Raw genomic sequence first — 12,826 nt, 5'->3', positions numbered from 1 at the left:
GCACAGGGTTATTTTTGAGGGTGATAAAATTTTTTTATATTAGATTATGGTGAGGACTATGTAACTCTGTAAATATGATAAAAACCATTTAATTGTGCACTTTAAATGAGTGAACTTTATGGTATATAAATATGATTGCATTTTGAAAAATTAAATGAGATAAATGCAATGTGTTATCCTGGACTGGATCCTGAAACAGAATCCTGGAACAGAAAAGGAACACAATGAAAAAATTGGTAAAGTCTGAATAATCTTTGTACTAACATTAGGGATGATGGGTGATAATAATACAGGAATTCTGTATTAACTTTGCAACTTTCCTATAAATCTGAAATTATTCCAAAATGAAAGTAAAACAGAACCATGGCAAACCTTTAGTGCGTTTGATCTAGAGATATGGGGTGGGGGGGCGGGTAGAGGATGCACAAATAAATAGTTAGGAGTGACACATAGGATATAAACTATAAACAGTGGAGGTGTAAACCTAATACTAAGAACTATTGTGTACTACTGTGCAAGGTAGGTTCCTTCACTGTCACCACCTGAAAGTTCTCTGGGCTCAGGATGACTTCCACAACGTGACACAGTTTGAGATAAGGAACAGGCCCTATTGGGGGAAACCTACAACACAAGGGTCAGCAGAAGAGATGAGAAATGTGGTGCACTGTCTTCCCATCACTGCATGGAGAGTCATGTCAGGACCTGAGTGTGTGTCAGCGGGAGGCAAATGGCTGCTTGGCAGAGTGACCTGGGTTCAAGTGCTTGATGTTTATAGCAGCTGCTGAGAAAGCCAGTTGCTCAGCACCTGGAAACCTGGGGTTGGGGGTGTGGGCTGTGGGAAGCTGCAGGCGCTCCTGCCAAAGGAAGGGAGCTACTGATCCAGTGGGAAGCTGATTTTGGGTGTGATCCCTCCCTCTAGGAGAAGGTGGTACAGGCGTAGCTGGCTTCTTGTCCAGTCTACCCAGAGTAAGCTCTCAGGGTTACTTTTGCACGGTTGTACTTGACACTCAGAACCAGTAAATTGAAAATATACACAAAATGCATGGTTTCTTAGAAAAATACAACTTAATAAAACCACTCAAGAAGAAATATAATTTTGGCTTAGATTTATAACTTGAACCAGGAGTTTTAAAATCCACCTTCCTCTCTTAACAAGAAAGAAAAGGAAGAAAGAAAGAATAAAACAGCCCATTAAGCCCAGAAGACTTTACCAGACACAAACTTCAAAGAACAGATCACTCTTTTCTGAAACAAACTGTTCCAGTGAATACAAAATGAGGGAACACTGCTCACCTCATTCTATGAAATAAAATAATTCTGATGGCAAAATCAGATAAGGAAGGTATGAGAAAGTAATAATTAAAGGCTAATCTCACTTCCAAATATAGATGCAAAAATCCTAAATAAAATTTAGTCACATGAATCCAGAAATGCCTATTAAAAATATATCATTACCAAGTTGGAGTCATCTTAGGAATGCAAAGATGATTAAAATTAGAAAGTCTATTAAGAAGATTTATTATATTAACTGGTTAAAGGAGAGAACCATATGATCATCTCAATAAATGTAGGAAAACTTTTGATAATATTCAACCTTGTTTCACAAATATCCAAAGCAAACTAGAGTAGAAAGCAAATTCCTTAGCCTGGTAAATGGTAGCTACAAAAATTATAGCAATTTTCAAAATTACACAGCAAAAATTATACATAATGGTGAAATGCTGAAAGCATTCCCTTTCAGATCAGGAACACAATGGAGATTTGTTCTATCACCACTTCTATTCAGCATTGTACTGGGGTTTTTCACTAGTGTGATAATACAAGAAAAAGAAATAAAAATTATAAAGATTGAAAAGGAAAAACTAAGAAATACAAAAGAATCTACAAACTACTAGAAATAAGGGTTTATCAAGGTTATTGAAGGCAAAACAGATAATGTAAAATCAGTAACACTGCTGTTCACCAGCAACAAAAATTATAAAATGTAATTTTTTAAAAAGATATATTTTCAAAGGCAACTCTAAAATATAAGGTACTAGGAATAAATACAACAAAAAATGCACAAGATTTTTATCACTAAAATTATAAAACTTTAATTATTAAAAATAATTTGTTTAAACTTTATTGAAGAACATAGTAGCATACCTAAATAGATGGAAATATAAACCATATTTATTGATGGGAAGATGTAATTTTGTAGCAATGGCAGTTTCTCTCCAAATCAGTCTATTAGTATGATTATAATAAAAATTCTAACAAGATATTTTTCAGAACTTGAGAAGATGATCCTTAAATTCTTACAGAAGATTAAAGGATGAAAAATAGCCAAAACTCTTTTTAAGAGGAAACACAAGGGGTGTGTGTGTGTGTGTGTGTGTGTGTGTGTGTGTGTGTAGTGGAGGAAACTGATTCCAACAGATCATCACTTTCTTTAAAGAACAGTGTGGTATTGGTCCAGAGAGACAATCAAGCAAATGGAATAGAACAGACTCTAGTATTAAACTCATGTATATATGATAGCGGCGGGATTTAAATTACAGGAAAAGGATAGCCCCAGTGGTGCTAAGACAAGTGGCTATCCATAAGGAAAAGATAACATTAATCCAAACTACACCTCATAACACAATTTCTGGGTGATTTCAAAGGCCTAAAGGTGAAAAATTATAAAATTATTGGGAAAAATATCAATGATGTTCTGGTGATATTTGTATATGGAATTATTTTCTAAACCAAACACAACAAGCACTAATCATAAAGGAAGAATGATAATTTGATTATATTAAAATTAAAAACTTGTTTTATAACAAAAGCCATGAGATATAAAGTGAAAAGACAAGCCACCAACCAAGAGAAGATATTTGCTACTCATATGACCAATATAACCAGAATTTTTAAAAAAAGATAAACAACCTAAGAGAAAAATGACAAAAAGTATGAATAAGCAGTATCAGGAAGAAGAATCCTGAATGTCCAGTAAACATATGAAACCATGCTCATCAACCCCTTTTTTTTAGCCATTTTTATTTCTTCATTTGTGAATTATCTAGTCATAGCCTTTGTAACTTTTTCTATTGTGTTTTGCATATTTTCTAACTGATTTGAGGGAATTCATGTTTTTGAACTTGCCATTTTGGTCTGGCTCTTCTGACCTTGTAACGTTGGCCCTGCTGTTTTAACGCTGTTGTTCCTTAGAACATGTTTGTTTGTTTGTTTTTAATAACTCTTAAAATTTAAATATGATTTACATACATTTGAAACCTTGCCTGCTCCAAATTCACAAAGATAGTGCCCTAAGTTTCCTCATAGAACCTTTAGACTTTTAAAACTTTTACGTTCAGTTGTGTGATCTTGAATTATTTTTTGTGTGGCGTAAGGTATGGGTTGAGGTTCATTTTTTTTCCCGTATAGATAGGCAGTTGTTCCAGCACATTTTGTTGAAAAGATCTGCCATTCATCATTGAACTTCTTTGATATTTTGACCAAAAATTAATTGACTATATAAATGTGGGTTTATTTCTGAACTCTCTCTTGTTCCTTGATTCTTTATACCATACCATCTTAATTAGTACAGCTTTATAGAAAGTCTTGTAATTAGCTAATGTTAAGTCCTCCAACTTTGTTAACTTTCAAGATTCCTCTGGTTATTCTAGGCCCTGTACATTTTCACATAAATTTTAGAATTAGTTCATCAATTTCTGCAAAATCCTACTGGTATTTTTTAAGACAGGTTTATTGAGATATAACCCATATACCACACAATTCACCCATTTAAAGTTTACAAGTCAAGAGTAAAATTCAAGTATGCAATTCAAAGTATAGAATTCATGCAATGATTTTTGGTATATTGCTTTATTAAGTTAAAAAATTGTGAAAAATATATGTAATATAAAATTTGCCATTTTAATCATATTTAAGTAAGCATTAAGTACATTCACAATGTAGTACAAACATCACCAATATCTAGTTCTGAAACAATTTCATCATCCCAAACAGAAATTCTGTAACCAGTGTGCAATAACTCGCCATTACCCTTCCTCCCAGCCCCTGGTAATCTCTAATCTACTTTCTGTCTCTATTAAATTTGCTTACTCTAGATATTTCATGTAAATGTAATTGTACAATGTTTGTTCTTTTGTGTTTGGCTTACTTCATTTAGTATGTTTCCAAGATTTGTCCATGTTATAGCATGTATCAGAACATCATTCCTTTTTTTTTTACAGCTGAATAATCCATTGTTTGTACAGACGACATTTTGTTTACCAGTTCATGTATTGATAGACATTTGGGTTATTTCCACTTTTGGCTATTGTGAATAATGCTGCAATGAATATTGGCATACAAGTGTCTGTTCAAGTCCCTGCTTTAGATTCCTTTGGGTCTATGCTTGGGAGTGGAATGCTGGGTCTTATGGTAATTCTACATTCAGTTTTTTTTGAGAAACTGACAAACTGTTTCCACAGCATTGGCGCCATTTTACATTCCCACCAGTAATGTTACAAGGGTTTCAATTTCTCCGTATTCTCTCCAATCCTTGTTATTTTTTTGTTTGTTTGTTTGTTTTTCATTATAGCCATCCTAATAGGTGTGAAGTGATATCTCATTGTTGCTTTCATTACATTTCTCTAATGACTAATGACGTTGGGTATCTTTTCACATTCTTAATGGCCATTTATATATCTTCTTTGGAGAAATGGCTGTTTCCCTTTTGCCTATTTTTTAAATCAGGTTGTCTGTCTTTTTGTTATTGAGTTATGTGTTCTATTTATAGTCTGGATACAAGTCCCTAATCAGGTATATGGTTTGCAAATATTTTCTCCTATTTTGTAGTTTATCTTTTCACTTTCTTGACAATGTCTTTGATGAACAAAAGCTTTTTATTTTGATGAAGTTCAATTTATTTATTTGTTATTGGTGTTGCTCATGCTTTTGGTATCATATCTACATGCTGGTATTTTTACTGGGATTACATTGAATCTTTAGATCAATTTTGGAAGAAATGACATTGTGATACTGTGATTTATAATAAGAAATATATTGCATTTCTTCCATCCGACTGTTCCTGAGTTATATCCTTTTATAATAAATAAACTGGTAAGTATAAGTAAAATGTTTCTCTGAGTTCTGTGAACTAATTTAGCAAGTTAATTGAACCCAAGAATGGGCTTGTAGTCAGTGAGAGGCACAGGTAACAATCTGGACTTGTGATTGGCATCTGAAGTCAGGGGAGGGTAGTCCTGCAGGACTGAGCCCTTAACCTGTGGAATTTGACGTTTTCTCTAGGTAGATAATGTCAGAATTGAATTGAATTGAGTTGAATTGTAGGAAATCCAGCTGATGTCAAAGAACTGCTTTGTGCCATGATAAACACACACGTACACACACACACACACACACACACACACACACGTCGGAGGCATCCTGTCAATATCAGGTCTTCTAACCCATAAACATGGTATAACTTTAAAAATTTATTTTAGGTCTTCTATATCTTGTCTCAGACATATCTTATAGTTTTCCGTGTAGAGGTTTTATACATATTTTATTAAATTTATTCTTCATTTTTTATTCTATTTTAAATGGCACTGGTTTTCAAATTTCATTTTCTAATTGTTTTTTGCTAGTATGTAGAAATACAACTTATTTTTCTATACTGATCTTGTCTCCTGCAAACATCCTATATTCAGCTATTAGCTCTAGTTGTCTTTGTAGAGTTCTTAGGGTTTTCTGCTGAAGACATACATCCTTTGCAAATAAAAGGTTTTACTTCTTTCATTTCAATCTGTATACTTGTATTTCTTTTGTTGCCTTACTGCACTGGCTAGAACCTCAACTTCAATAACGAATGGAAATGGTGTGGTTAGAACAAACATCCTTACCTGTTCCTGATCTTTGGCGGGGGCGGGGCGGGGGAAACATTCATTCATACTGTTAGGTATAATGCCACCCAGTGTTACAGGTTGAATTGTGTCCCTCCAAAAGATATGTTTAAATCCTAATTCCTGGCAGCTGTGAATCTGACCTTATTTGGAAATAGGGTCTTTGCAGATATAATCAAGTTAAGATGAGGTTATACAGAGTTAGGGTGGGCCCTAAATCCAATGACTGGCATTATAATAAAGAGAGAGAGATTTGGAGACACAAGGGGAAGACAGCCACTTAAAGATAAAGGCAGACATTGGAGGGATGCTGCCATAAGCCAAGGAACACAAGGATTGCTGACAAACATCAGAAGCTACGAAGAGGGAGCACAACCTCGCCAGCACTTTGATTTTGGACTTCTAGCCTCCAGAACTGAGAGAAGAAATTTCTGTTGTTTTAAGCCAACTAGTTTGTGGTAATTTGCTACTGCCCTAGCAAACTAAAATACCTAGTTTTGTAGTAAAAGATGTTCATGAATTTTTGGTTTTGCTCTCTCGTTGTTCTGTCTGCTTTTATGTGGAAATTCAGAGACTGAAAAATTATACTGTTGCCATTCCCATCTTCCCAGAATCTTTCTTCAAGTCAGTGATTTTGTTTTATGGTTAGCACATGGTTTAGCTTGGTGAATGTTCCATGTGTACTTGCAAAGAACTTGTATTTTGTAAATGGATGTAGTTTTCTACAAATGTCAATGAGGCTGAGTTGGTTGATAGCGTTTGTTAGGTCTTTGGTCACTTGCAACCAAAAGAGTGCTAACTGGTACGACATTCTTTATGTTCCCACTTCATTGCCACTCCCTCTAGGGAGCCTTTGTGCTATGCCCTCAACTAAAAGGACACACTCTCCCCTCTGGGATCCCGAAGCATTTTGTTTACACTTTTTGTAGAGCTTGTATTACATTCTGTTTTAAAAGAAAATAATTCAAGAACATGTCTTATCTCCATTCCTAGACTGAAAATTCCTGGAGAGCAGGGTGTGTATAATTCATTCCTATGTCTGCAAGGCACCTATCACGGTGCCTTGCACACCATAGGTACCCACTTGTTTGCAGTGTTTTAGTTCCTGCCTGGTTGTGGAGACACTTCTGTCAACAGAACTCAGTTTTACAATGCAGGGACTGGCATGGGGCTATATTAGATAGATTTCATTTTTGGTGTGTGATTAAACATCTTATTTTCTAAAACATAAGATATTTTAAATAATTTTCTTTTAAAAGAAACTTCCTCTCCTACCAATCCTGAATATTTAGCAGATTAAAACAAATAACTATAAGAAACTTAAAAGAAAAAGCCTTAAGTATAAGTGATGACATTTATGTACAGTCTAAAGACTGTCTCCTTCCTGAGAATGTAATTTCCTTTCTGTCTACGTGCAATTAGAGTGAGCTGAGAAGGAATTAACTACATGTCAGAAGCAGGTACCTCTTTAACCACTCCACCACCACAACTTAACTAGTACTTGCCATGTGCCAGGCACAGTGCTATGTGCTATAGATATGTTCATCTCACATACTCCTCATAACAACACCATCTCAGTCTTAAGGACAAGGAAATAAAGATTCAAGGGGTTAAATGATTTGCCCAAGGTGACCCACAGTGTAAATTACAAGGACAGAACCAGAATCCAGATCTGTCCATTCCAGTCCCATGCAGTTTCTACCCTCACGCCCAGGAAGATAAGAAGGGTACAGAAGGATCTGAACAAAATGTGAGCTCCCACTACGTGTCCAGGAGATTCAAACGTGGGCCATGATGAAAATACCTGCAAGCTTGTGCCTGTCCAGGTGAGTAAGGCAACACGCCAGGGGATTTTCATACGCTGACACATTTAATCCCTGCAAGGAAATCAAGAGCAGGGAGTGTCACCTCATTCTCTTGGTTTACAGAGAAGAAAGTGAAGTTCAGAGAAAGTAACTAGCTTGCACAGAGCCCAGCAGGCAGGGATGGCAGAGCTAGGATCCGACTCCAGGTGTCTGCTCTCCTACATCAGTCACTTAGTGGTGAGGATGTGGGCTCTGGAGTCAGCCTGTCTGGGCTCACGGCTCAGTTCCACCTCTCACATGCATGCTCCTTGGGCGGACAGAGCAGCATTTCTAAGCCTCAGTTTCTTCATATATAAATGGAGTTAATAATAATAGCATATACTTCCGGGTTATTCTGAGGGTTAAATGAGATACTTTGTACGAAGTTCTTCACACAGTTCTGGGTGGTACATGAAGATTCATTTATTGTAATTTAGGAAGGAGGTAAAGACTAACAGAAAGCAAAGACTCAGCCCAGTGTCCTGGTGCTGCTGCAGAGTCAAGCAGTTATGACTTAACTGGACCCCCAGCTGGCCCTCGTTTAGGCACGTTGCTCATTTTCCTTCTATTAACCACAGAAGAGCGTGTCCACATATCACGTGGAGGCGGAAAGCATTGAGAGAGAAGGTGATAATACGGCCAAAGGCAAATGTCTTGGACTCATTTGAAAATTGCTCAGGCTTCTTTCAGTTACAAGTGACAGAAGCAGGGGGAAGTGTTGGTTTGTACAACTGGGAGAGGCGGGTGTGGACCCGCCCCAGACACGGTCTGACACAGCACTCAGCAGCGTCTATCCACATCCTCTGGCTCTCTGCCCTCCGTGCTGCCGTTCCTCAGCTCTCTGCTGCCCCCATCCACCCCCTCCTGTCTCAGACCTCCACACGCAGCCAAGGGAGGCAGGCTGCCCACGAGTCATTCTTATGCCACCGCAGGTTGGTGACCCTAGAGAAAAGGGATGTCTTAGTCAGCTGGGGCTGCTATTCCAAAATACCATAGCCTGGGTGGGTTAAACAACAGATGTTTATTTCTCCCAGTTCTGGAGGCTGCAAGTCCTAGATCAGCGGGCAGGCTGGTTGGTTCTTGGTGGGCGTCCTCTTCCTGGTTATGTCCTCACATGGGCTTTCTTGGTCACAGCAGAGACCCCTTGCCTTCATTTTACAAGAGCACTGATCCTATCAGGAAGGCCCCACCCTCATGACCTAATCTAACCCTAATTACCTCCAGAAGACCCCACTTCCTAATACCATCCCACAGAGGGTAGGGTTTCAACATATGAATTTTGGGGGGACACAAACACGCAGTTCATAACATGGATACTCTCTCCCAGTGTCCAAATATATGATCCTGGAGAAGTCCCAGGATGGGCCTATTCTGGATCACATGCCCACTGCTGTGGCCAGAGGGCTGGGCACTGTGACTGGGGGCCCAACCAGAACTCAGAGCAGTGAAGGGGCTGTCACTCAAAGAAATAAGAGTGTGTTCCAGAACAAGGGGAGAGGAGATTAGGGCAGAAAAATGTATTAGATGTTCTCTGGAGTGAGGGGGAATGTCCTGTAGAAAGCGTCAGGTCCACCCTAATGCCCTGTGAGCTCTTCTTCTGGACTCCTCCAACTGGGATACAGCTATGAAGCATCACAGCTGGCTCTAGAGCTCAGGCAAGGAAGAGGAAATGGCGCGGTCTCCGTGGAAACGGGATTAGGTGAAGGTCTCCTTTTTGAAGGTGGCATGACATTCAGTGCGGGGAGGGGACCTGCCCTAGAGGCAGCACTGGATCCTCTGTGAGAGCAGGGACAAGCGGCCAAATTACGAAAAGGCTTATTCAGCTAGGAAAACTCCAGGCATGATGGCCTTTAAAGTTTTACCTCCTGTTAAAACAGTAATAATAACAACAACTATTACTATCACCACCACCATTTTTGGAGCTCTTACCTTGAGCTCGACACTGTGCTGTGCACATTATGTACAATTCCTGATTGGATCCTGATAACCTTTTGGGATACTGATTATGACCACCACAGACGAAGGAGTCTTCCAGTTCCACAATCCTGTGATCGTCTTTCTATACTAATCAAGTCAAAGATTTGGGATTTTATAAAACTGTGTGACAGAGAGAGGGTCTTGAGTTGCTCTCACACATGCCACAAGAGACTATAGGGCTCCCGTGGGTTTCCACCAACATAATGTTGAATGGTCCTGAAAACATGCTTACTGAAGACAGGTTACTGCTGCATTCTTGCATCTGCCATCCCTGGAAGCTGAATTTGATCAGCACAAGCTAACACTGAAGTACAGTTCTATTGACCAGCAATTTCACTTGGGCAGGGAAGGGGTTGACGTTTCATTTCCAAGCTCCCAGAAGCACAAGGAAAGAAATCTTTCAGCATCTCCAATGGACTGCAGCCAATTCATGTGCAAAATTCCCAAGTTGCTGAGTCTTTTTGGCTTCCTCTTGTAAAATGACTGTCAGCTACTCCAAATGGCTTCTTTTTCTATTTTTTCATGTTTCAGATGCACTGGGCAAGTCAGTAGGTCTCATACTGGGTGTTCCATTTTTCCCCCCTTAGCCCCAAAGAATATAACACCGTGAGCTGTATAAGATGGGATATTTAGATGAATAATATATGAGTAAAGAAACAGCGGCTTATGAGTGAAAAATAACCAGGGGGAAAAGGGAAGTGTGGTGAGATTAAGTTAAAATTTTAAGGTACCTTGCTGCAAGTTATAAAGCAAATGTCACTATAAGGAGCAGCATATGCCAGAGGTCCACTCACACTATACGATGATTTTAAACCTTGTTTTAGACTAGGCCTCCTGCCCTAATTTTAAAATAAAAAGATAGCATAGTTATCAAACAAAAGTCAAGCAATATAATAAATTACAAATAAAAAAGTAAAACTAAATCAATACCCACTTAAAAATAACCATCATTAACTTTAGTTAAATATCATTCCTGACTTTTTTTTACACAGATACAGATTAAAAAGAATAGAGGATATTTTGATAAACATAGATGTATACTTATTTTTTCATATTTATTTCTAATCATATTAATTTTTTTAAAAAGCATTCAGGTAGTTTGCTCGTATTTCCGATAAGAAACTAAACTGAAGCCATTACTAAACTTTAAATATTTCTTTATCCCAAGAGGTATTTCTTTCAAGATCCATTCAAGCTTATTAAAAAAAATACCATTACATACATACTTTATAACTTTTTATTTTAGACAATATCAGCTCTCTGCTATGAAAATAAGAGGAGATTGGCACTCTTATACCTCCCTTTCCCCACTCTCAATTTATTAGTTATATTATCAAGGTTTATAATATTTGCAATCTGTATCTACAATACAACTACAATTCCCAGTTTGGTCTTGGTTCTTTATATAAATTCAATGCTCACCACCAGTCCTTTTATTTGATTCATTTCTCCTATCAAATGGTCTCTTTAAGAAGGACTCACGGGTGTTGCATTCTCTGAGTTCTTGCATATTTAAGAGTACTTGACATTATATTTGACAACTCGGTTGGCAATAATATACTAATCTTCAGAAAACTAAAAATAGAATTACCATATGATCCAGCAATCCCACTCCTGGGCATATATCCAGACAAAACTATAATTCAAAAAGATACACGCACCCCTATGTTCATAGCAGCACTATTCACAATAGCCAAGACATGGAAGCAACCTAAATGTCCATTGACAGATGAATGGATAAAGAAATGTGGTATATATATGCAATGGAATATTACTCAGCCATAAAAAAGAACAAAATAATGCCTTTTGCAGCAACATGGATACAACTAGAGATCATCATACTAAGTGAAGTTAGTCAGAAAGAGAAAGACAAATACCCTATGATATCACTTATATGTGGAATTTAAAATATGGCATAAATGAACCTGTCTACGAAACAGAAACAAGACTCACAGACATAGAGAACAGACTTGTGGTTGCCAAAGGGGAGGGAGCATTGGGGAGGGATGGATTGGGAGTTTGGGGTTAGTAGATGCAAACTATTATATATAGAATGGATAAACTAGGTCCTACTGTATAGCACAGGGAACTATATTCAATATCCTGGGATAAACCATAATGGAAAAGAATATAAAAAAGAATGTATATAGGTGTATAACTGAGCCACTTTGTTGTATAGCAGAAATTAACAAAACATTGTAAATTAGCTATACTTCAATAAAAAAAATAAATTAAAAAAATATACTTAAGGCACTCTTTTTTCCCACTCAGAACTTTGGAAATATTCCTCCATTGCCTCCTGTCACTGAATCTCTGAATCTGGTGGTAAAGAAGTTTGAGACCCTTTGGTGTTTCTTCCTAACCACTGAGGAATTTTTTCTTCATTCTTGAAGTTCATTAACTTCATCAGGATACATTTTGGTGTCACGTGCTTTCTCTAAGATTCCCTACAACATAGTGTACTTTTTCAATCTGAAGATTCATTCCTTCATTCCAGGAAAACATTTCTGTATTATACCTTTCAGTACTTTTTTAGTTCCTTTTTTTTTTTTTGGATACCAATTAATGTTACAATACCTTTTTCTTTCTACAATTGTCCTCTCAAGAATTAATCTTGGTTTTTTAAATTCTTCATTCACTTGCAGTCATCTCAAGCCTTTTCTTCTATGTTACCAATTCAGTTTTCAACCATGTTTCTTGCTATTTCTAATTCATTTATTTGTCCTACAATAGTGTTATTTTGGCCAAGTTGTTTCCTTAGCTCTGCAATCTGCCCTTTTATCTCATTTTGTTTAATCAGCTCATATGTGAGCTCTTGTTTTACTGAATTCTTGTTCTTTTGATGTTCTTTGAGAACACAATATACCTGTAGGAACTTCTGTTTCTTAGGTTAGCTTTTCTTCCCTATTGGTCTCCTCTGTTCCCCACTCTGCTCCCTTTGCTGCCTGTAGCATACTTACGCGGTTACCAGGCCATTTAATTGAAATTTGCTCATGCTTAAGGTGGGCAAGTCTGTTCAGACCATTTATCTGCTTTGATGTGGTGTTGGTATAGTCTCCTTGGCGTATTTCCCATCTTATTTGACAGCTATTTCTCTTCCTCTGTGAGCTTGTGTTCTATATACTTTCC

The sequence above is a fragment of the Eschrichtius robustus genome, chromosome 8, assembly GCF_028021215.1.
Source record: "Eschrichtius robustus isolate mEscRob2 chromosome 8, mEscRob2.pri, whole genome shotgun sequence".
Taxonomy (NCBI): Eukaryota; Metazoa; Chordata; class Mammalia; order Artiodactyla; family Eschrichtiidae; genus Eschrichtius; species Eschrichtius robustus.
Note: the sequence above shows the minus strand (reverse complement) of the source record.